The sequence below is a fragment of the Protopterus annectens genome, chromosome 10.part0 (genome assembly GCF_019279795.1).
Source record: "Protopterus annectens isolate FY-2018-M chromosome 10.part0, PAN1.0, whole genome shotgun sequence".
Lineage (NCBI taxonomy): Eukaryota > Metazoa > Chordata > Ceratodontiformes > Protopteridae > Protopterus > Protopterus annectens.
The window spans coordinates 1586068546-1586090696 of record NC_056744.1 but is presented as its reverse complement, the minus strand read 5'-3'; positions in this window follow the sequence as shown (position 1 = coordinate 1586090696).

Sequence of the window (22151 nt, the reverse complement as noted above, 5' to 3'; positions counted from 1 at the left end):
TGGTTCAAAGCTGCAAAGAGCATCTCAGCCTTACCTGGTTACTCATCCTATCATACATTCAGACCCCAAATTGTAGGTAGTAAAGCCAAAGGAGGTGGAGTTTCAATATATATTAAAGACATACACACCTCCAGGCTGTTCAAACAATGTGATGCACAGACGACACTCCAGGTGCAGTTAACTATTGACAAGACCCCTACACAAATCATAGCTAGCTACCGGCCCCCAAATCTGACCCAAGATTCCAAACTGCCTAGCTAGACCTCTTTGAATCTATCAGGATTCAACCTTTTACACTGATTCTGGGTGTCTTTAACTACCCAAACATAGACTGGAAGAACTACTCTTGCCAGAACACAAATGCCCAGAGATTCCTTGACTTTGTCAATGCAAATGCTTTGGAACAGCTAGTTGATAACTACACAAGAAATGATAATATCTTGGACTTGGTATTACCAACATGAGTAACCACTGCATCATCCCTGTAGTATCATCCTCCCTTGTAAGATTCGACCATAAATTGGTCGTGCTTGAAGTCAGCATCTCCCTCAACCCCCCTCTAGCTAGGGTCAATCAAAAAAAATTCTCCATAGCTGATTACAGCCTCCTGAGGGATGGTATAAACAGCTTCACAGCCCACTCCCCCTCTCTAGGAACTGGCACCAGTGTCCAGAACTATACCAAATTACTATATGAACATTTAGATAAATGCATGGAATCAGGAATACCTGACAGGGCTAAATCATCCTCCGCAAGGAACAGTAAACCTGTCTGGTGGACATCTGCAATAAATAAACTCTATAACAAAAGAAAAAAATTGCTGACCAGGACCAAGAAGGAGCAGGTGCCAAATTGGAAGCAATCTCTCCTCAGCCTAAACAAGCAAATAAGCACGAGTGAAATCCTCCAAAGTAAATTGGTCACCTCTACTAGAGACAGTCATAAGGTCTTCTTCACATATGTCTGTAATCTCAAAGGTAGCACTCAGATCTGTTCAGAACTGATGATCAAGGACACTGCATATACAAATGCCATAGATATAGCAAACTTGCTGGCTGACAGATTCAGCGAAAATTTCACCCATCTGTCCCCCCGTCAGTAAATCAGGACATTCCCAGTACCTGCTCCCTTCCCCTTAATTCTAGGGATCATGTCATCACTGCTCTCTCAAAGGCAAAAAATACAGCCTCCATGGGACACAATAACATCCCAGGCTGCATCCTACATGAACTCAGGCAGGAACTTCCAGCACCATTAGACACCCTATTCAAACAAAGCTTGAGTACTGGTTTTGTCCCAGCTTAGTGGATGACAGCCACTGTCATCCCTTTACACAAAGGTGGAGTGTCCACTGATGTGGGAAATTTTAGACCCATCAGCCTAACTAGCCTGATCTGCAAGGCCAAGGAATGGATTATCATGGACCTCATTAACAAGGACATTGGCAACCTCCAAACACTCAATCCCACACAGTTTGGCTTTGTCAAGGGGAGGTCATGTCTGTTAAATTTGTTCGACTTTTTGGAGACAGTCACCAAAGCCATGGATGAAGGGAAGATAGTGCACACCACCTACCTTGACCTGGTCAAAGCCTTCAACACTATTCCCCACTCTGGCATAATAGACAAACTCTCTGAACTAGGCATTAATCCATATGTTACCAGATGGGTAGCCAACTGGCTCACTGATAGAATCCATCTAGTCAAAATAGGGGCAGCCACCTCAAGCAGTAGACCCATATTGAGTGGCGTACACCAGGGTTCGGTCTTGGGATATACTTTTCTGTGGTACAGGCCAAAACCAGTGGGCTATGGCTGACCAAGTTTGCAGATAACTGCAAGTAGTCAATTCCCTTAGTGATGTGGACATCCTCCAAGAGGGTCTCACCCAAACAAATGACTGGTACCAGAAACATGGCCTCAAGCTGAATACAAAAAAATGCATCATCATCCCCTTTGGGGAGAAAGATGTCCCCACAAATTATCACATTAATAACAACATTCTAAGAATGCAGTCAGTCATGAGGGATTTGGACACCCAGATTGATAGCAGCCTGACTTTTGACCCCCATGTTGCTTCCATTGTACGGAAAGCTTTCTACATGGCCCACCTCATAAGTAAGGGTATCTCATCCAGAGACAGAGAGGTCATAACATCCCTGAATTCTTCCCTTATAAGGCGCATTATTGAGTACAACACCCCATTCAGCATGTACCTTACAAAGCACATGCAGCAGCTGGAGAGACCACAGAGGTTCCTCACCAGGAGAATCCAGGGTCTCAAAAATCTACCATACACAGATTGGCTAAAAGCCCTATGCCTCTACTCTGTTTCATACAGACTCCTCAGAGGTTACATCTGTCTGGCATACAAGGCGATCTTGGACCTCGCCTTGATGGGACTGTTGCATACCTGCAAGTCAAGCTCCACTCAAGTAACCTGCACATGTGGCAGCAATATGGTCTGTGACATCAATAGGACTTGCTGGCGGGTCAGATTTGTGTCCCAGAGACACCCCCATCTATGGAATAGACTCCCTCTCCATGTCAAGCAGAGTACCTCTTTACCCCTTTTTAAGCAAAATCTGGATAACTGGATGGGAAATAGAAAATACATCTCTGGGACACCACCCGTTTCCCTGCTTGACAGGGGCATCGGGTGCTAATTTGTCTATGCATGGTCTAAACTCTTGGTTAGGCTTATAAGGGCCTCAGAGCCAATAGCCTAGTAACTTCCTATGATCCTACGATCCTATGATCCTATTAGAGCATATAGCCAATAGATGGTAACACTATACATGACTGGTCTCTCCTCTATACCATGTCCTCCCACTGGGGCAGTTCTTCTTCCTTCCTGCATAGTTGATCATCATACCAGTGTCTGCTCTGTTCTGCAGTGCACACTATTCTTGTTTTAGATGTGAATTTGATGGCAATATTGTGTATATTTTAAAAAAAATCCTTCAAAGACCTTTGGAGCAAATGGTGATGATGCCCTAACCCTCCTATGACCACTGTTTGTTAATTAGACCAACCAGTTGGAACATGATGATATAAGACGGCAATAAATACTAAAGGACATCCAAACAGGACATAGAGTTTCTTCTCATTGGAAATAAATGGTGCTGCTTCACAGATACGGGACAAACCAGTAAACTGACCGATATCTTCTGTGTTGTGAAGTTTTTCTACTGTTTTTATTATTAGTAGTAATTGTAATATTAATATGAACCTCAAGGAAGAAATGGAGCATTTCAGTTCACTATAAATAACCATGACTGCACACACCTAAGATTATTAATATTAGATGTATTGACTATATAACAAGTACTGTTACTTAAAACATTTTGCACAACCCATGAAATATAGAAAATTCTAATGGTTTATCCATTTCTTCATAACTCCCTTCAATCTTCAATGCAATTTCTTTGTATTGCTTACTAATGATTCTGGGTTGTGTCTGAAAAGAGTCTTGGGGTTAGTCCCCCTCCTCAGTTAATATGCAAATAAATACATGGACATGATGGAACCTGTCTTTATAATCTCTGTACAGATAATATACAAAAACTGGTTCTCATTTATGATACAGCATAATGGACGGTGCCATGGTATAGCAGTAACATTGTCACCTCACAGCAAGAGGTTCTCCAGTTTTATTCTTGGCTGGGGTGTCTTTTGTGCAGAGTCTGCATGTCCTCCCGGTGTCTGTGTGGGTTTCCTCCAGGTGCCCCAGTTTCATCTCAAGTTACAAAGACATGCATTTGGAGCAGTTCTCCCCAGGGCTCTACTGAAAACTGGCTTTGTTCCAAGTCAGACTTTCCCAGTAAACAAATGTTAAATAAATAAATAGCATAGTGATGCCCTATTGCTTGTACAAAAGTTGTATGATGCACCTTCCATTTCCACTAAATAAGAGAAACACATGGCTAATGGGTTGCATGTGTGCAGTGTGTGCTAAGAACCCTTTAATGAATCATGTTCTGTCTGGTTATGATCACAACACAATCCTCGCCTGATAATGTTAAGGCTGTTTTTACAAGGAATGCATGCTTATGATTACAGTCTTTGCCTGATAATATTAAGGTTGTTTTAACAAGATATTCATGGTTGTGACTGCAATCCTCACCTGATAATGTTAAGGCTGTTTTAACAAGGTATTGTTATATAAGGTATTGTTATACAAGGGTTTTCTTCCTTGCTGCTGACTCCTTAACTGCGTTCCCTCAGCTTGCTCTCTACCATGTTTGTCTTTTTCATCTCCATACTGACAGCATACTGTTAAAAGTCCTGCATGCTGCATTAAATGGTTGCAACAAATCTCATTCATCACACAGCCCTGTTCTCTTACCTTGCAGTATCTCCTTATCTGCAAAGTATGTTGGCTGAGTTTTTACATTTTATAATATACTTATTTAAGGCATTATCTACTGTACTCTCTTGCAAGTTGGTATGCAGTAAAGTAGCTTGGCAGCAAGGAACCCACCCTCATTTCTTAATAGATTGCCTGTTAGTTTCAACAAATTTATGTCTATTACATGCTGGACTTTAGCCTGTGTTAAGATATTTCTTACCCAGCCTGTTTTAAGTTATTTCTTACCTGACAGTACTACACAACAAAACCTCTTATTCTTATTAGAAACAGTACATAGCCTTATTCTGTTAGAGTTTTTAGTGATTGTGCTTGACTCTGGGCTTGGCACACATACAGCCTCATCTCTCCTTGACTGGATTCTTGTCTCTCACCCTTCCAAATACCATAACCCTGAAATGCTACCAAATTCCCTAAGTGATCATTGTCCAGTAAAAATATTAAGATACACATCCCATCAAGCTAAACCTCAAAGGTTTATCAAACACTGACAACTAATAAACTTGAATCCTGAAACTCTCAAATCTTTACTATCAAAAGTGAACTAGAATCCCTTAAAACTACCCCCTTTGGATGAAGCTGTCCACTTTTTTAACTCCACTTTCCTTAGTATTTTAAATTCTGTGGCACCCCTTAGAACAGTCCACATAAAGTCTAACATAGCCCCATGGCTGACCGTAAACACACGTGCAATACTAAAAAATAAAGACAGAGCATGGAAAATTTGGACTAAAACTAAACATCAACCAGACCTCCAGAAATATAAAGAACTTAGAAATCTTGCCAAAAGTCACATAAATAAAGATAAGAAAAAATTCTATAATAATCTATCTTCTACCTTTAAATCCAACCCTAAAAAGTTCTGGCACTCTGTAAATCAAATACTACACCCAGGTACGCAAGCCTCCCCTAAACCTCATCCTGACAAAACACATGAGGAAACTGCCTCCATATTTAACAACTACTTTATAGACTCAATATCCAAATTACTAAATCAAGACACAAACCATCCCACGAACAATAATAGACCTAAAAGCTCAAACTCTTCCATCAGTAGTAACCCTAGCACTACCTTCTCCCTCAAACCTGTCTCCACTAACTATATTAAAACTCTACTATCTAAATTAAAACCTTGCTCCACATCCGTAGACAACATTCCCTCTGCATTCCTTCAGGTTGCTGCTGATGTTCTTGCTTTCCCAGTTTTTATTATAATAAACCGCTCTATTATAGAATCCATAGTCCCTTCCATCTGGAAGCAATTTTACACCCTTCCAATACACAAAGGAGGAAACTCCACAGATATAACTAATTTTAGACCCATAGCCATACTCTCACCACTCTCCAAAATTCTGGAAAAATGTATACACAATCAAGTCTTACACTACCTTCTTCAATAAAATCTACTCACACCTACCCAACATGGCTTTCGTCCCATGCACAGCACTACAACAGCTCTCCTGTCTTTCCTAAACTCTGTATCACTAGCTAGAAACAGTAACAAACTTATTTCCTGTCTCTTCATTGACCTCTCTAAAGCCTTTGATAAGGTCTCTCATAAACTTCTTCTCCTTAAACTAGCAAACTTACACTTCTCTCCATCCACCATATCTTGGTTTAACAGCTATCTCTCTGATAGACTCCAATCAGTCAAATGGCTCTCAGCTTTCTCCCCTCTTCTTCCTGTTAAAATGGGTGTTCCACAAGGCTCCATCCTTGGGCCCCTTCTTTTTAACACCTTTAACAACCTTCTCTACTCTTCCTGTCCTGGATCCTCACTGATACAATATGCAGATGATTCTACACTTATTACTATTGCTGAATCACCAGCTCAACTAAAATCAGACACACAGTCCTCTTTTAACTCTGTAGAAAACTGGCTATCTGAAAACCAATTTACCCGTAATCCAAAGAAAACCAAATTACTACTCTTTCTCCCTAAAAACCTTAACCACATGAAGTCTTCCTTCTCCATACTGTCACAAAATAATACTCAAATACAGATGGACACACGTACAAAACTCTTAGATGTTACTATTGATAATAGACTAACCTTTGCTTTACATGTCAATAATTGTATCCGAAAAACACATCTCAAACTAGGTCTCCTCTATAGAAACAAAAAATATCTTACCAAAACAGCAAAACTAACCCTTTCAAAATGCCTTCCACTTACCATTTTACTTTATAGCTCCCAAATTCTCACCAGCCTCAACACTGGACTACTAAACAAGTTAGAAACAACTTATAACAGGATTGCCAGATTTGCTGCCCAAAATTCTTACAAATCCCATCACTGTCTCTCAGTAAAAGAACTAAATTGGCTAGAATTACCTAACCATTCTTTGGTATAATCAGTTGAAGATTATTCATTCCATTCTCTACAAACCCTCTTTCTGTCCAACTATCTCAGCTCTAATCTCTCATTACCTACCCACTAGATTACTCCACAGTTCTGAACAAGGCCTACTAAAAATCTACAAACCAAAGACCAAAATGGGTCACCTAGCCTATAGCTTTAACCATTCCAAGGCCTGAAATAGCCTACCACTAGATATAAGATCCCTTGAGCATCTCAGTCAATTCAAAACCGCTACAAAAAAATACCTTCATGAAAAATGGACTTGCCTATGTAATTATCCCCCGTAACCACTCCCCTATAATTTTTTACTTCTCTTCTCTCTTCCTTCCCTTCAATAAACAAACCTACTACTTTATCGTCTCCTCTTGGTACATCACTGTACAAACATAACTAGTAAAATATTTAAGCTGTGTAACTATTGCACTGTTATGTATATAATATGTAATTATGAATGTATCCCTCTGATGAATGTATTTCTATGTATTTCACTTGCCACAGTTTAATGTATGTCACTGTAATGCAATAATGTGTGGTACTGATGAATGTAATGTGTGGCACTGTAATGCAGTAATCTGTGGTACTGATGAATGTATTTCTATATGTATTTAATATGTAAAATTTCTATTTTCTGTTGGAACTTTTCTCCTCGGGCCTCTGCTGAAAATGGGCATTTGTAGCCCAGTCGGACAAACCCGGTCAACAAATATAAAATAAAAAATAAAATAATAAATAAATATTCATGATTATGATTACAATCCTCACCTGATAATGTAAAGACAGCTTTAAAAAGGCATTCATGGTTGTGATTGCAATCCTCACCTGATAATGTTAAGGCTGTTTTAGCAAGGTATTCATGGTTATGACTATAGTCCTCATCTTATAATGTTAAGGCTAAATTGCTTGATTCACCTTTGGACAAAGACATTCTTTGTGATCCATCTGCTGAAATTTTAAAAACACTACAACAGAGAGGGAAGATTATGCAGGATTTTAAACAACTTCTCTCCACCATGGCAGAATGCATAGACATAACCCCTCTGAAGCAGTAACCTGCTTTGAAAAGACTATAAATGATAGGAAAAACCTAAATCAGATTTCAAAAATGTAAAGGATTCTTTGAAAACAAGCTGTCAAACTTATGACTACCAAACGTTCTGTCCCTCTCCCCACCTCATCCTTTTATAACTTTCTGGAAACTTTTTCAGTCTCTGCCATTTTAGAAATTAATAAAATCAGACATGTGGGTTCCCTGCATAAATCAGAAAGGCTACAAACTATATTGAACCTTCCTCTGCATCCTTCCAGGATTTCTTAGGTTGTCCAAATCAAGAACACCTGATTTTCCCAACCTCACAAGATCTGTTTCATCAAGGAATGATAGAATTAGTCCCAAACCACCAAAGAAAAGATGGGAGCTTTATGCAATATTATTCCTTCTTCCAAGTAAAGAACACCTACGGAGAGCCAGTTTGGATTTATCTATCCTGAACACTTTCTTCAGAATTCTAGAATTCAAGATGTTATCTCTCCAAGTATTCTTACTATAGTCTTTCCACAAGCCTTTCTGGTTCACCTGGACCTCAGAAACACCTATCTTCATATTCCAATTCATTCAGAGCACAGAAAAGTCTTAAGATTTTGTGCTTTGGGATTTCATTTTCAGTTTTTTTGTTCTGCCTTTTGGTCCTTCTGCAGCTCCAGTGGTATTCACAAAATGTTTGGCACCTGTAATAGCATTCTGTTAGTTGCAGGATATCCACATATACCCTTATTTAGACAATCTTCTTATTTAAGCAACCCCAAAAGACATTTTACCGATCTTCAATTCACAATGAATCTTTTTCTTCACCTAATTTTCACAATAAACCCAAAGAAATCCGCCCCACAGCCTTCACAAAATCCAGGTTTTCTAGGATGACAACTAAACTATTCTTGTATGATATAATTTCTTCCTCAAGTGAAAATGCAGTTTCTGACCTCTGACTTCCAATCTCTTCTATTCCTAGAAATGACTTCTGCAAGAGAGTGAGAGAGAGAGAGAGACTGATAGCTCTTGGGTACACAACTTCAGCAATCAGATACCATTTGTTAGACTCCACATGAGGAAGATTCAGTGGCACCTCCAGTCAGTTTAGGCATGACATTACTACCCTCTGAACTTATCAGATCCTCTTTTGCCCTTTATGAAGATGGACTCTCATTGCTAGATCAATCGGATATCACTCAACCTGGGAGTGCCATTTCTGGTTCCTTCTCCCCTTAGGTAGTCTTCACACATGCTTCAGACCTGGCTCAAGAACACAGCTCTATGGACATCAAAGACTAGGACTATGGTCATGAAAGGGCAAGCACAAACATATAAATATCAAGGAAATGAAAGCCCTCATCCTGGTGCTTCAATCACTTTATCATCTCTTGTCTCTAGGAACCCTTCAAGTTCTGACAGACAACCCACAGTCATGTGGTATATCAACAAATATGGGAACAAAATCCTTTCATCTCTATATTCTAATACTGAGGACTTGTGAGACTGCAGATAAGCAACTTACATTCTATTAGAGACAAACTCAATAGCAGATGGCTTGAAGCAGATCCAAGGCAAACCCTTATGAATGGATGTTATACAGAGAAGTTTTCCTACAGCTTGACCATCAGTGGGGAGTTCCCCAAAGATATTTCTTTGCCTCCAGATATTTATAATTACATGTTTGAAATAGGTTAAGTGGGCATTAAGTACAGGTTTAAGCTTTAGTAAAGACAAATATAACGTGGTAAACCATCGACTAAGAAACACGTTTTTTAACATCTTTTGCTCTTTTTGAAGTTGACAGAAAGATCTTGGTATTATTTGAAGTTGACAGAAAGATCTTGGTATTATTATGAAAGTAATTTTCACTTAAATATCCATGTTCATTCTTTTTATGGGGAAATTTGACACATGGGGTTGATATCTAAAAACATTACTCCTAGCGACATCAAGTGTTTGTTGACATAGACAAAGTATATGTAAGATCCATTGATCCATTTTGAAGTATAATAATTCCTGTATTTCTAATAGAAAGCAATTTAATAAAACAGAATCTGTACAGAGTCATTTCATTACATTTTTTTCTGTATACAATTGGAGTTAAAAGGACAGGTGCTCAAACTTAAACACATACACTTTGCATTATAGGTATTTATGAAACAAACTGATTCATGAATTCAAAGTGTTCCATGATACAATCATACAGTCTCTCTTAGATTCAGGGGTATATAAGGCAATTAAGACTTACAGATATCATTCTTTACCATTTTGTTTACAGCTTTGCAGTAAAAAAGTGATGAGATGTTATATTAATCCAAGAACTGGCTTGGCTCTGGAATAGATTACCAGAAGATGTTAGAAATGGCTCCTTATTAAGATGTTGGTACTCAAAATTCAGAGTGCCAACAAGCCAAATAAAATGACATATAACACAGGAGAAGAGCAAATTTTGAAAATTGTTCTTCTCCTTTCAACTTCTTTTTGAAGGGGCAAGATCTCAGTATACCCCCAAACTTATATATACCAACTCCAAGTTCACCATACCTTGGAGAAAAGGGAATATTCTGAGAAGTGGCATCTCGGACTTAGCATATGTAAGCCCGTTCTTTCAGTCATTCAGTTTCCACATTTCAGGACTCGAACCAGAGGGTCCTGACATTTCATATGGTAAGAAAAACTAAGAAATTTAGTAAGTTTTAAGAAACTATTAGATGAATGAAGCATTTTCACAATGAACGCTACTGTCGTTTTGTGGATTGGTGAGCCTGACCCCCACCCCAGGCCATGTATTTGTGTCCCAGCTCCTACTCTGAAGGGACTTATGCAGTACACAGCTGTCTCTGTCTTGAGCTCTCCATCAAGATAGGCATGACTATCCTCCCCTGCCAGTACCTTCAAGCACCCAAGCTGCTATTTAAACATAGGTCACCTTGTCTGTAATGCTGGACATTTGCATGAACCTACTCAACCTCATTAGGTCATAAGTATGGCTTGTTAGCCATGACTATACTGTATGCATTTGTAATTTTAATGTATGCATTTCATAATGCAAGTACAAATCAGGCTGACACACAGAATAACTGGGCAATCCCATGCATACTTCAGTTTGTACAGTGCAACTGTTAATACATCAAGAAGAAACAGCTCATGCTGATGTGATCAAGGACTGCTGAGTATAAGATGGTTATACAATTCTGGGAAAAATTTAGAAATTTTGCTAAGGCATTATGGACAGATAATTGTAATACAAAATACACTTTGATCTTAGTCTGTGTCCCAATTCCAGATGCTTTTCCAAAAAACAAGTGCCTCTCCTTTGGTCAATTTTGGCTATTGCTAGAAAAGTCAACACAATGAACTGGAAATGTAAAATGATCTTCTCTTTCAACGCATTCACCTCTATAGCAAAATGTACATAATAAGGAATTACAAACTATATGTTAAAGAGCAAAGAATATTAAACATAAATGTTTATCTTGGCAAAAACGTATTAGAAAAGTATTAATGGTTTTGTTCAATGTGAACCTTTGTTATGGACTCTGTATATAGTTATGTTTGTAGTTGTTTTGGTGTTTTTTCTGCTTTTTATTAATTGATTGTTATATATTATAAATCATCTATGTAAAATTTTCATTAGCATAAAATTCCAATAAAAAGTTAAAAAAAACATCCTTTGGGTAAGCTGTAAAAGTAAATCTGTTGTTTTCAGGGTCATTATTCACAATATAGATTTGTTTACTTTCTCAATCCTGAATTCGTCAGGCTGATTCATACTATGTTCACCATTTTTAGCTTTCTGCAGATGAGAAATCTGCTAAACTGTTTCCCTAGATTAGTTTCTTTTTGTTTTCCTAATTTGGTTAATTTGGCTTCCTTCTGCTTAAGTGTTTAATTTTCCTGAATCAGATTTGAGTAAGATGAAAACTTCTTTAAATAGTATTTAGCTTTGTTTTCTGTTTTGTAATGATTTGCCAGTCCAGAAATCATTTTCAGCCTGCAGGCCCTAGAATTTTATTTTTACTTTATGCATTGTGGTCTCCAGTTCTTGATTTGCCTGCTGCATGACATTTATTTCTTCTTGTCCAGAAATCATTTTCAGCCTGCAGGCCCTAGAATTTTATATTTACTTCCTGCATTGTGGTCTCCAGTTTTTGAGTTGCCTGCTGCATGACATTTATTTCTTTTTGTCCAGAAATCATTTTCAGCCTGCAGGCCCTAGAATTGTATTTTTACTTTATGCATTGTGGTCTCCAGTTTTTGAGTTGCCTGCTGCATGACATTTATTTCTTTTTGTCCAGAAATCATTTTCAACCTGCAGACCCTAGAATTTTATATTTACTTCCTGCATTGTGGTCTCCAGTTCTTGATTTGCCTGCTGCATGACACTTATTTCTTCTTGTCTAGAAATCAATATTCAGCCTGCAGGCCCTAGAATTTTATTTTTACTTTATGCATTGTGGTCTCCAGTTTTTGAGTTGCCTGCTGCATGACATTTATTTCTTTTTGTCCAGAAATCATTTTCAACCTGCAGACCCTAGAATTTTATTTTTACTTTATGCATTGTGGTCTCCAGTTCTTGATTTCCTGCTGCATGACACTTATTTCTTCTTGTCTAGAAATCAATATTCAGCCTGCAGGCCCTAGAATTTTATTTTTACTTCCTGCATTGTGGTCTCCAGTTCTTGATTTGCCTGCTGCATGACATTTATTTCATCTTGCTCCTTTTGTAATGAGTGTTCAGCTTGTGCTGCCTGACAGATCTTTAACTCTTAACCTGTAAAAAACAGGTTGAATTTAATTCAGCCTCAGAATTGCCTGATTTAGACCATGTGATGCTTTGCAATTGCTATTTAAATGGTAATTTGATTAATTATCCCAGTTCTGATGAAGGTAAGGTATAGGATGAAAGCGCTTAAATGGAACAATAAACTTGTATTTTGTCTTGATCTGCACATATGTTTTTTTTTCTGCTAGCCATATTCTGTTGGTTCTTTGTTTGTTTTTTTTTCCAGCTGGTACTCCCTTTTTGAGGTTATTTGCATTTTGGTTGTGAGGCTGACCATGTCCTCACTGAAGCTGTTCTACTGCAGGCAGGACACTGCAACTTCAAATACTATGTTTTGTGAGCCTTCCTTGGATTATAACAATCATAATAAGATTTCTACCACTAATGTAGTTATCAGAGCTTTTGGCACAACATTGCTTCAGTTTTACTTCAACAAGGCCTTCTCAAAGTACCAGATGCCCCCATGATGGTAGAGCTGATGTACATTCCTTCCTCATGAAGTTCCTGAGCTTCCTTATTCCTTGCATACTATGTCTATGGGGAGATACTGCTTTTTATCTGACATATGCTTGGATAGAATACCCCCCCCCCTCCTTTGGCATCTATAATATCTCATGAATCTAGGCAATCTGAACATTTTGGTTCTACAAATGACTTTGGAGTATTGTGATAAGGAGCTTACATGCTGGATTCACCCTAAGGAAAACATTAACTCCTTTAATTTTGATTTCTGTCTTCATAGTGAGCCAGCATTTAAAATAGATGCTACTGGGCCACCTAGTAAGATATTTGACTCAGAGTTATCATTTTTAAAGGAAATTTTAAAATTCAAGTCTTTACATGTTAATTTTTATTTTAAACATTTGTATCAGTTAATTGCATTCCTAAGGGTCTGAGAGTATTTAGATTGCCAAATGGAGTTCATGCAGGGTCAGAACTTTGCCAGGATTTAATCAAGAGTTTTGATGAATGTGGTTTAAAATTATAATTGGACACAATGAAAAACAAATGCATAAATGCATAGATGAACTGAATGATCTTAATGAATCCCTCAAGCAGGATTTATTGTCTTATTATATAAATTATACAGTGATTTTTTTACTAGGGTCGATAAGTCTGTTAATATCAATAAAGAGAGGAATGTTAAGAAAGTCTATAGGGATGAACAAAAATATTTCAATAATTTAGCTTATCCTGTGCCTTAGAGCAGTTCTAATTTTCATTATGCATTAGACAACATTTCTGGTGTAACTGCTATTGAAAGCACTATTAATGATATTTTTTAGTGTCTCCCCAACCCCAAAATAGTAGTTTTTAAGGGTCTACCCAACCCCAAATCGGAAGGAGGTCAGAGAGAATAGCTCAATGCAACAGAATGTAAAACCATGGGACAACCAATGACAGGAATTTTTCTACCCGGGAAAGAGGCAGAAGACGGGGAAAAGGTTGTGTATAAAAATATTGACAGAGACATTCCTATGCAGAACCACATACATTTTATATTACATATGGGCATTACATACACACATCAGATCACTGTTTATATGTTATTTCCATGTTTATAATGTGTTGCTAGCTTTTTTCATTTTATGCTCCAGAGATTGTTTAGTTACAAATGAAATTTTCTATGTTTTACTTATTAGCCTGCATGAAAGAGCTTCTTTATTTTTTCCTTCTATTACTGTTGGCTGAAGGAGGAGAAGAGGCAGAAGACATGGCTGAAGGCAGGAAGAGAGGAGAAAGGCTAGGACTGTGGTAGTGAGGGTCGGAACTTTGAATGCTAGCAGTATGACTGGTATAGGAGAGAGCTAGCTGATATGATGGACAGAAGGAAGGTTGGTATATTGTGTGTGCAAGAGACCAGATGGAAGCGGAGTAAGGCTAGGTGTATTGGAGGTGGGTTCAAATTGTTTTATCATGGTGTGGATGGGAGGAGAAATGGCATAGGAGTTATTCTGAAGGAACAGTATGCTGAGAGTATTTTGGAGGTGAAAAGAGTGTTGGATAGAGTGATGTTTATGAAGCTGGAAATTGATGGTGTAATGATGAATGTTGTTAGTGGATATGCTCCACAAGTTGGGTGTGCAATGGATGAGAAAGAAAAATTTTGGAGTGAATTGGATGAAGAGGTGATGACTGTACCCAAGGGTGAGAGAGTGGTGATTGGATCAGATTTCAATGGGCATGTTGGTGAAGGGAACAGAGGGGATGAAGAAGTGATGGGTAGGTATGGTGTTAAACAAAGGAATGCAGAAGGTCAGATGGTAGTGGATTTTGCAAAAAGGATGGACATGGCTGTGGTGAATACGTATTTTAACAAGAGGGAGGAGCATAGGGTGACATACAAGAGTGGAGGAAGATGCACACAGGTGGATTATATCTTATGTAGGAGGGCCAGTTTGAAGGAGATTGCAGACTGTAAAGTGGTGACCGGAGAAAGTGTAGTTAGGCAGCATAAGATAGTGGTTTGTAGGATGATGTTGGTTATCAAGAAGAGGAGGAGGAGTGTGAGGGCAGCACCAAGGATCAAGTGGTGGAAACTGAAAAAGGGTAATTGTGAGGTGGAGTTCAGGGATGAGTGAAGGCAGGCACTGGGTGGCAGTGAAGAGTTACCAAATAGCTGGGTAACTAAAGCAGATTTAGTAAGGGAGATGGCTAGAAAGGTGCTTGGTATCACATCTGGACAGACAAAGGACGACAAGGAGACATGGTGGTGGAATGAGGAAGTACAGGAGATACAGAGAAAGAGGTTGGCAAAGAAGAAGTGGGATTGTCAGAGAGATGAAGAAAGCAGACAGGAGTATAAGGAGATGAGGTGCATGGCAAAGAGAGAGGTGGCTAAGGATAAGGCAGATGAAGAGTTGTAGGAAAGGTTGGACACTAAGGAGGGAGAAAAGGACCTGTACCGATTGGCTAGACAGAGGGACCGAGCTAGGAATGATGTGCAGCAGGTAAAGGTGATAAAGGATAATGAGGGAAACATACTCACAAGCGAGGAGAGTGTGTTGAGGAGATGGAAAGAGTACTTTGAGGGGTTGATGAATGAAGAGAATGAGAGGGAGAGAAGGTTGGATGATGTAGGGATAGTGAATCATGAAGTACAATGGATTAGCAAGGAGGAAGTAAGGATAGCTATGAAGAGAATGAAGAATGGAAAGGCTGTTGGCCCAGATGACATACCTGTGGAAGCATGGAGGTGTTTAGGTGAAATGGCAGTGGAGTTTTAACCAGATTGTTTAATGAAATCTTGGAAAGTGAGAGGATGCCTGAGGAATGGAGAAAAAGTGTTTTGGTACCGATTTTTAAGAATAAGGGTGATGTGCAGAGCTGTAGTAACTACAGAGGGATTAAATTGATCAGTCACAGCATGAAGTTATGGGAATGAGTAGTGGAAGCAAGGTTAAGAAGGGACGTGATGATTAGTGATCAGCAGTATGGTTTCATGCCAGGAAAGAGCACTACAGATGCGATCTTTGCTCTGAGAGTGTTGATGGAGAAGTACAGAGAATGTCAGAAGGAGTTGCATTGTGTTTTGTAGACTTAGAGAAAGCATATTACAGGGTGCCTAGAGAGGAGTTGTGGTATTGTATGAGGAAGTCAGGAGTGTCAGAAAAGTATGTAACAGTGGTACAGGATATGTACGAGGGTAGTGTGACAGTGGTGAGTTCTGCGGTGGGAGTGACGGATGCGTTTAAGGTGGAGGTGGGGTTACATCAAGGATCAGCTCTGAGCCCTTTCTTATTTGCAATGGTGATGGACAGGTTGACAGACGAGATCAGACAGGAGTCCCCGTGGACCATGATGTTTGCAGATGACATTGTGATCTGTAGTGAGAGTAGGGAACAGGTGGAGGAGACCCTGGAGAGATGGAGATATGCTATAGAGAGAAGAGGAATGAAGGTCAGCAGGACTAAGACAGAATATATGTGTGTGAATGAAAGGGAGGATAGAGGAATGGTGAGGATGCAAGGAGTAGAGGTGTCGAAGGTGGATGAGTTTAAATTCTTGGGGTTCAATAGTTCAGAGTAACGGTGAGTGTGGAAGAGAGGTGAAGAAGAGAGTACAGGCAGGATGGAGTGGGTAGAGAAGAGTGTCAGGAGTGATTTGTGATAGACGAGTACCTGTAAGAGTGAAAGGGAAGATATACAAGAGGGTAGTGAGACCAGCTATGTTATATGGATTGGAGAAAGTGGCATTGACAAAAAGGCAGGAGTTTGAGCTGGATGTGGCAGAATTAAAGATGTTAAGATTTTCACTGGGTGGGACGAGGGTGGACAGGATTAGGAATAAGTATATTAGAGGGTCAGCCCAGGTTGGAAGGTTTGGAGACAAAGCCAGAGAGGCACGATTACATTGGTTTGGACATGTGCTGAGGAGGGATGGTAAGTATATTGGGAAAAAGATGCTAAGGATGAAACTACCAGGTAACAGGAAAAGAGGAAGGCCTAAGATAAGGTTTATGGATGTGGTGAGAGAGGACATGCAGGTGGTTGGTGTGACAGAGCAAGATGCAGAGGACAGGAAGAAATGGAAACAGGTGTTCTGCTGTGGCGACCCATAATGGGAAAAGCCAAAAGAAGATGATGATTAACCACTAAACAATAGCCAGTGTTGTTATTGTTAATTGGGTTCTATCAGCTGTATCCAGTATATCTCCTTTTCTAGCTTTGAATGCACCACCCAGAGCACTATTCACACATTGCAATTTCCAGACAGATTGTATTTTACTGAAACGTGTTCCTAGTTTAATAACTTTCCTTGATGTAATAGCTAATCTCTGCATTGTTTTGTAGTGACTTATGCCAAAGCCAAAATATGCTTATTTCCTGTTTGCTTTTCTTATCATAACCGATAGGTATAAGCTGTCTGTACCAATCCTTATATACAGGTTCCTTAAAGATTTATTTTAACTGTTTCATCATAAATTATTTGATAAACTGTGTTATTCCATCTGGAATCAGCTCATACCAATATCTGAATATGTTAACATTCTGCTGGCTCATTGCTGTTATCTCCTTCCATCTAGTATATTTGCAGGGCTGTAGATCTGACATAACTGGAGCAGTTTAGAACTCGCAAACCAAACCCCCTCCCTCTTTTGACAGAATTAATTTTTCTTATGCTATTTGGGTCCTGTTTCAATCCCATATAAAGCTTGAAGTTTTTTTTCTCTTTATTCTTGGACCTCTTCTTTTTAATATTTTTATTAATGAACTACACAAATCCTGTCCCCAGTCTTCCCTCATACACTATGCCGATGACTCAACCATTATATCTATAGCTGACAACCCTACTGAACTACTCACTCTCACTGAAACTTCTTTCAATTGCACAGAAACATGGCTTACTAATAATAAACTAATACTCAATCCCAAAAAAGACAAAACTACTACTCTTCCTCCCAAAACCCCTCTACCACCTCAAGGCCTTATTTAACAATCTTTCATTGAACAATACTAATATCACCTGTGAGACTAAACCATTGGAGTAGTTATAGATGGTTACCTGAAACTTGACATACACATACATCACTCTATTAAGAAAACTCATCAAAAGCTTGGCTGTCTACATAGAAACAAAAGGTTCCACACCCCTACCTCCAGAATCTCATTGAACAATGCTTACCTTATTCCCAAGCTTTTCTATGGTTCACAAATATTTACAAATCTTCAATCTTCTCTTCTCACTAAAACTGAAACTACCTATAACAAAGTGGTTAGATTTGCTGCTAATGTTCTTCTTTCGGCTTTTTCCAGTTAGTGGTCGCCACAGTGGAACTCTGGTCCGCTAATGATTGGCAGTAGATTTTTACGGTGACAAGGTGCTAGCTCGAACCCAACTTTCAATAAAGGCATGCCCATTCATGCATGTCTTTCGAAGGCCACTCGACCACGGGGAGGACATGGAGACTCCACACAGAAGGCGCTCCAGCTGAGAATCGAACAGGAGAGCCTCTTTCTGTGAGGTGACAATGATACCGCTGCACCACTGGTTAGATTTGCTGCTAATCTGCCATTGAAATCATATCACTGTCATGCCCTTAGGTTACTTAATTGGCTAGAGTTCCCTAACCAACTGAAAGTTATTCAATTACTTGTCATCCATTCCATCATCAATAAACCTTCTTCTTGCCCTAACATTTCCTCAACAGTTTCATTTTATATCCCTCCTCAACCACTAAGGTGCTCTTTTCAATATTTGTTACAGATTCATAAACCTAAAACATCTGTCAGACAGAACCTATATAGCTACTCACCCACCATTCAATAGAACAAGCTTCCCATGACCCTGAGATGCATACCTCAAGTCCACAAATTTAAGACATCTCTCAAAGAATATCTAAACCACACTTAGATTTGTCACTGTGACCACCCTACCTGAATCTCGACCTTTATTCTTTCCCTTCTTCTCTCTTTTTACTCCTCTCTCCTTCCTGACTCTTTATTTTCCTTCCTTTGCTCTGTTTCCTTCTCCAACTAACCTGATTTCTTCTACCTATTTATTCACCTGACTCTCTTCTTATTTTCTTCTCTTCTTTGCTTTAGACTAAGTTTACTATATCTTAACCTCCTAGTAATAAATTTACCTTCTGTTAACTATAATTTGTTTCTAATCTGCATACTGAATGTTCACTATTTAATATTTCATATGTCTATGCCACCAGTATGATTATCTTTTATTCTTTTGCTAACTTTTTTGTATTTTAAAGTTATTGTAACTTGTATTTTCATTTATATACATGTTTGTACTGTGGAGCTTTTCTCCCCGGGCCTCTGCTGAAAAAGGACTCTGTCCCAATCGGGCTATCCTGGTCAACAAATGTCAAATAAATAAATAAATTCCTGTGGTTGTTTTCACTTGAAATAACTGTACTGTGTATAAGAGAAGCCTGAACATATGTAGTGCTTTTGACATTTGATCCATTTCAAAATATAAAACTTTCCATTTCTTAAATACATTTTTTATTTTTGCCTTCAGTGCATCATACACCAAGGTTACTGGTTTGTGTAAGCTGTGTGTTATTCAACCCCCCAGAAATATTTGTCTTTATTTGTACCCCATATTTTCAGAAATATCTGCTTTATTCAATTAGGAGGTTTTTGGTTTATTTTAACTACCCTTCTCTTATCTAGATTACCAAACTTGTGTAATTGTTCAAACTTCCATTCTAAATCTTGTTGGAGCTTCACTAAAGTATTTTGCTGAGTACAAACAATGATATTATTTACCTGTTCTCCTTACCAATTGAATCCCTCCTTCCTAGATCTGATATATACCACAACTGGCTCCAAATACAACATAGACAAAGGAGGAACACATGGCAGTTCTGCTGCACACTTCTACTTAGTTGAAACATCTTCAATAGAGATACTGCAATCTTCATGCTGATTGTGACAAAGGGAAATACTGCCAGCCCAGCTATCTGGAATTTTGTAAATAATTCTATATCATTTGTGAATATTGATATGATTTATACAGAAGTGTGTGTAACGTACTGAGCTAAAATGTAACCACAGCATGCCTATAGGAATAGAACAGGAATGTACCTGCACTATTGTGACTATTTAGATATATTTGTTTAATGGAAGCTGGAGCACATGAGGTTAACTTGAAAAATAATTCAGAGAAAATAGTTGAAATTAAATAGTTTCATAAACATGTAATAAAAGAGATGTTCTCTTTCAGTTTCAGTGCAGTAGCAGACACAATATCTAAAGCTAGAAGGTTTTTTTTGTATTGTCTTGAAAGAACTACTAGGTTTAAGATGTAGAAGTGTTTTATTGTTTTATGACTTCCAGGATCTGCAAACATCTGAGAGAGATATATATTTTTCACAGGGAGATGCTAAAATTCTGTTAGTTTTAAGAATATAGTAAAATGCAGCTTAGATGTTTTCTTTATTTATTTGAAACTGTCCTGCAATGTTGTTTTAAATGTTTCCTGTGATTTTGAACTCTAATGTAACTAATTACTTATTGAGTATAGTCTTGTTCTTTTATTATTTATTATTAAATATATTTAAAGTTTTCAATTGTGGCTGGTCTGTTTAGAGATATTTAAACTCTCAGAGTACTTGCATATCTATTTGGTGACACTGTACAGGCCACTCTTAAATAGCTTTGTTATTGGTCAGACTACCATTTGGATTAATAGTAACATTACACAGTAGGATTGGACACCCTTTGCTAAGGGCCTTAAAGTAGCTGATAAGAGATGGCTGGTGGCAGTGGAAACTATCTTATAGTCTGGGCAGAAGAGGGAATAGCTAGGGAACCTGTGCCAGCCTTTCCCAGTTGTGTGTTTGTATATAAATCAAATTTCAAGGAGTAAATGTGTCAGCTACTTGAGCAGGGACATGAAGCACTGGTTGGACAGAGAGGGTACTGGAGATCTTGGTTTGTCCACTCAGCTGAGATCTCAACCATATAACTGTGCCAGTGGGGAGTCTTATTGGGGATCTGAAGAAAGGGGGAGAAACCAGGCCCAGACTGACTGTGATCTCTACGTGCTCTTAAAGGAAATTGCACTTTACTGTGTGTGTGTACTTGTCATCCTCCTTGCCAGTGGATTACTGAGGCAGTGCATGGGTGTCACACTGATTACAGCTCATGGGTAGACTTTTTTCAAGAACACAATTAATTGTCTCAGAAATCACATTCTTTCCATAAGAGAAAATAGGTATACCCACTAGTTAATAAGATGCTTTCTCCACATTTAAATGTAAAATCAGTAACAGCTGGAAAGCCATTTATGTTTCCTTTACTTGAATGATTATTTTTCTAATTATATGATAATTCTATGACTGCTGCCACCCCCAATACACACACAAGTGCACAAACACAAATATTGGTCTACATGGATCAAGTTTGGCAATATATTCACCATTCTTTTTGCTAAAGTCCATACAAGTATTGTTACTCATGGTTTAGCTCTGATATTAGTCTGTAGGATTATAGGAGGTTACTAGGCTAATGGGAGTTTATCCAGGAGGTTGGCACAGCCCCATCATTCCCTTTCTTTGGAATTACACTAATAACTGATTCTCACCAGGACCCAGGTGGTACTTTGGTGCTAAGCATTATCCTCCTCTTTCTCAATTTGGCTAACACTCTTTCCCCAAGTGTCCTTACCTCTATAGGGATACTGTCTGGTCCAAATCATTTTATTGTTTTGTCTAACCACTTAATTTCTTCCTTGGTAATTGATGCCACCAATTTTGCTGATGATTTATTTCTGGCAATGGCAGCTTCTCCAGATAAATCCTTATATATTGTGCATTCCCTTTCAAATTAGCTTCAGGGTTAAGTAAATCAGAAAAGTAGCCTTTAAACACTTCAAATATTTGCATAGGCAAATTAATTATGGTACTTGTTCCCTCTTCTCTGACTTGGGTTATCCCCCTTTTAACTGTTGCTGCCTGAACCTCAGTGCTTATTCCTTGACTTATTTGAGAACACTTATGATGTGTAGCTTTTGTATGGCTTTTTTTTTTTTTATCTTATCTTATCATCCAAATATGTTACTGGTCATCATATAGCAGCCATCTTAAACCTGATGGTATCTCAGTAAAGGAAGTTATCTTCTTCTTCTTTCAGCTTTTCCTGGTT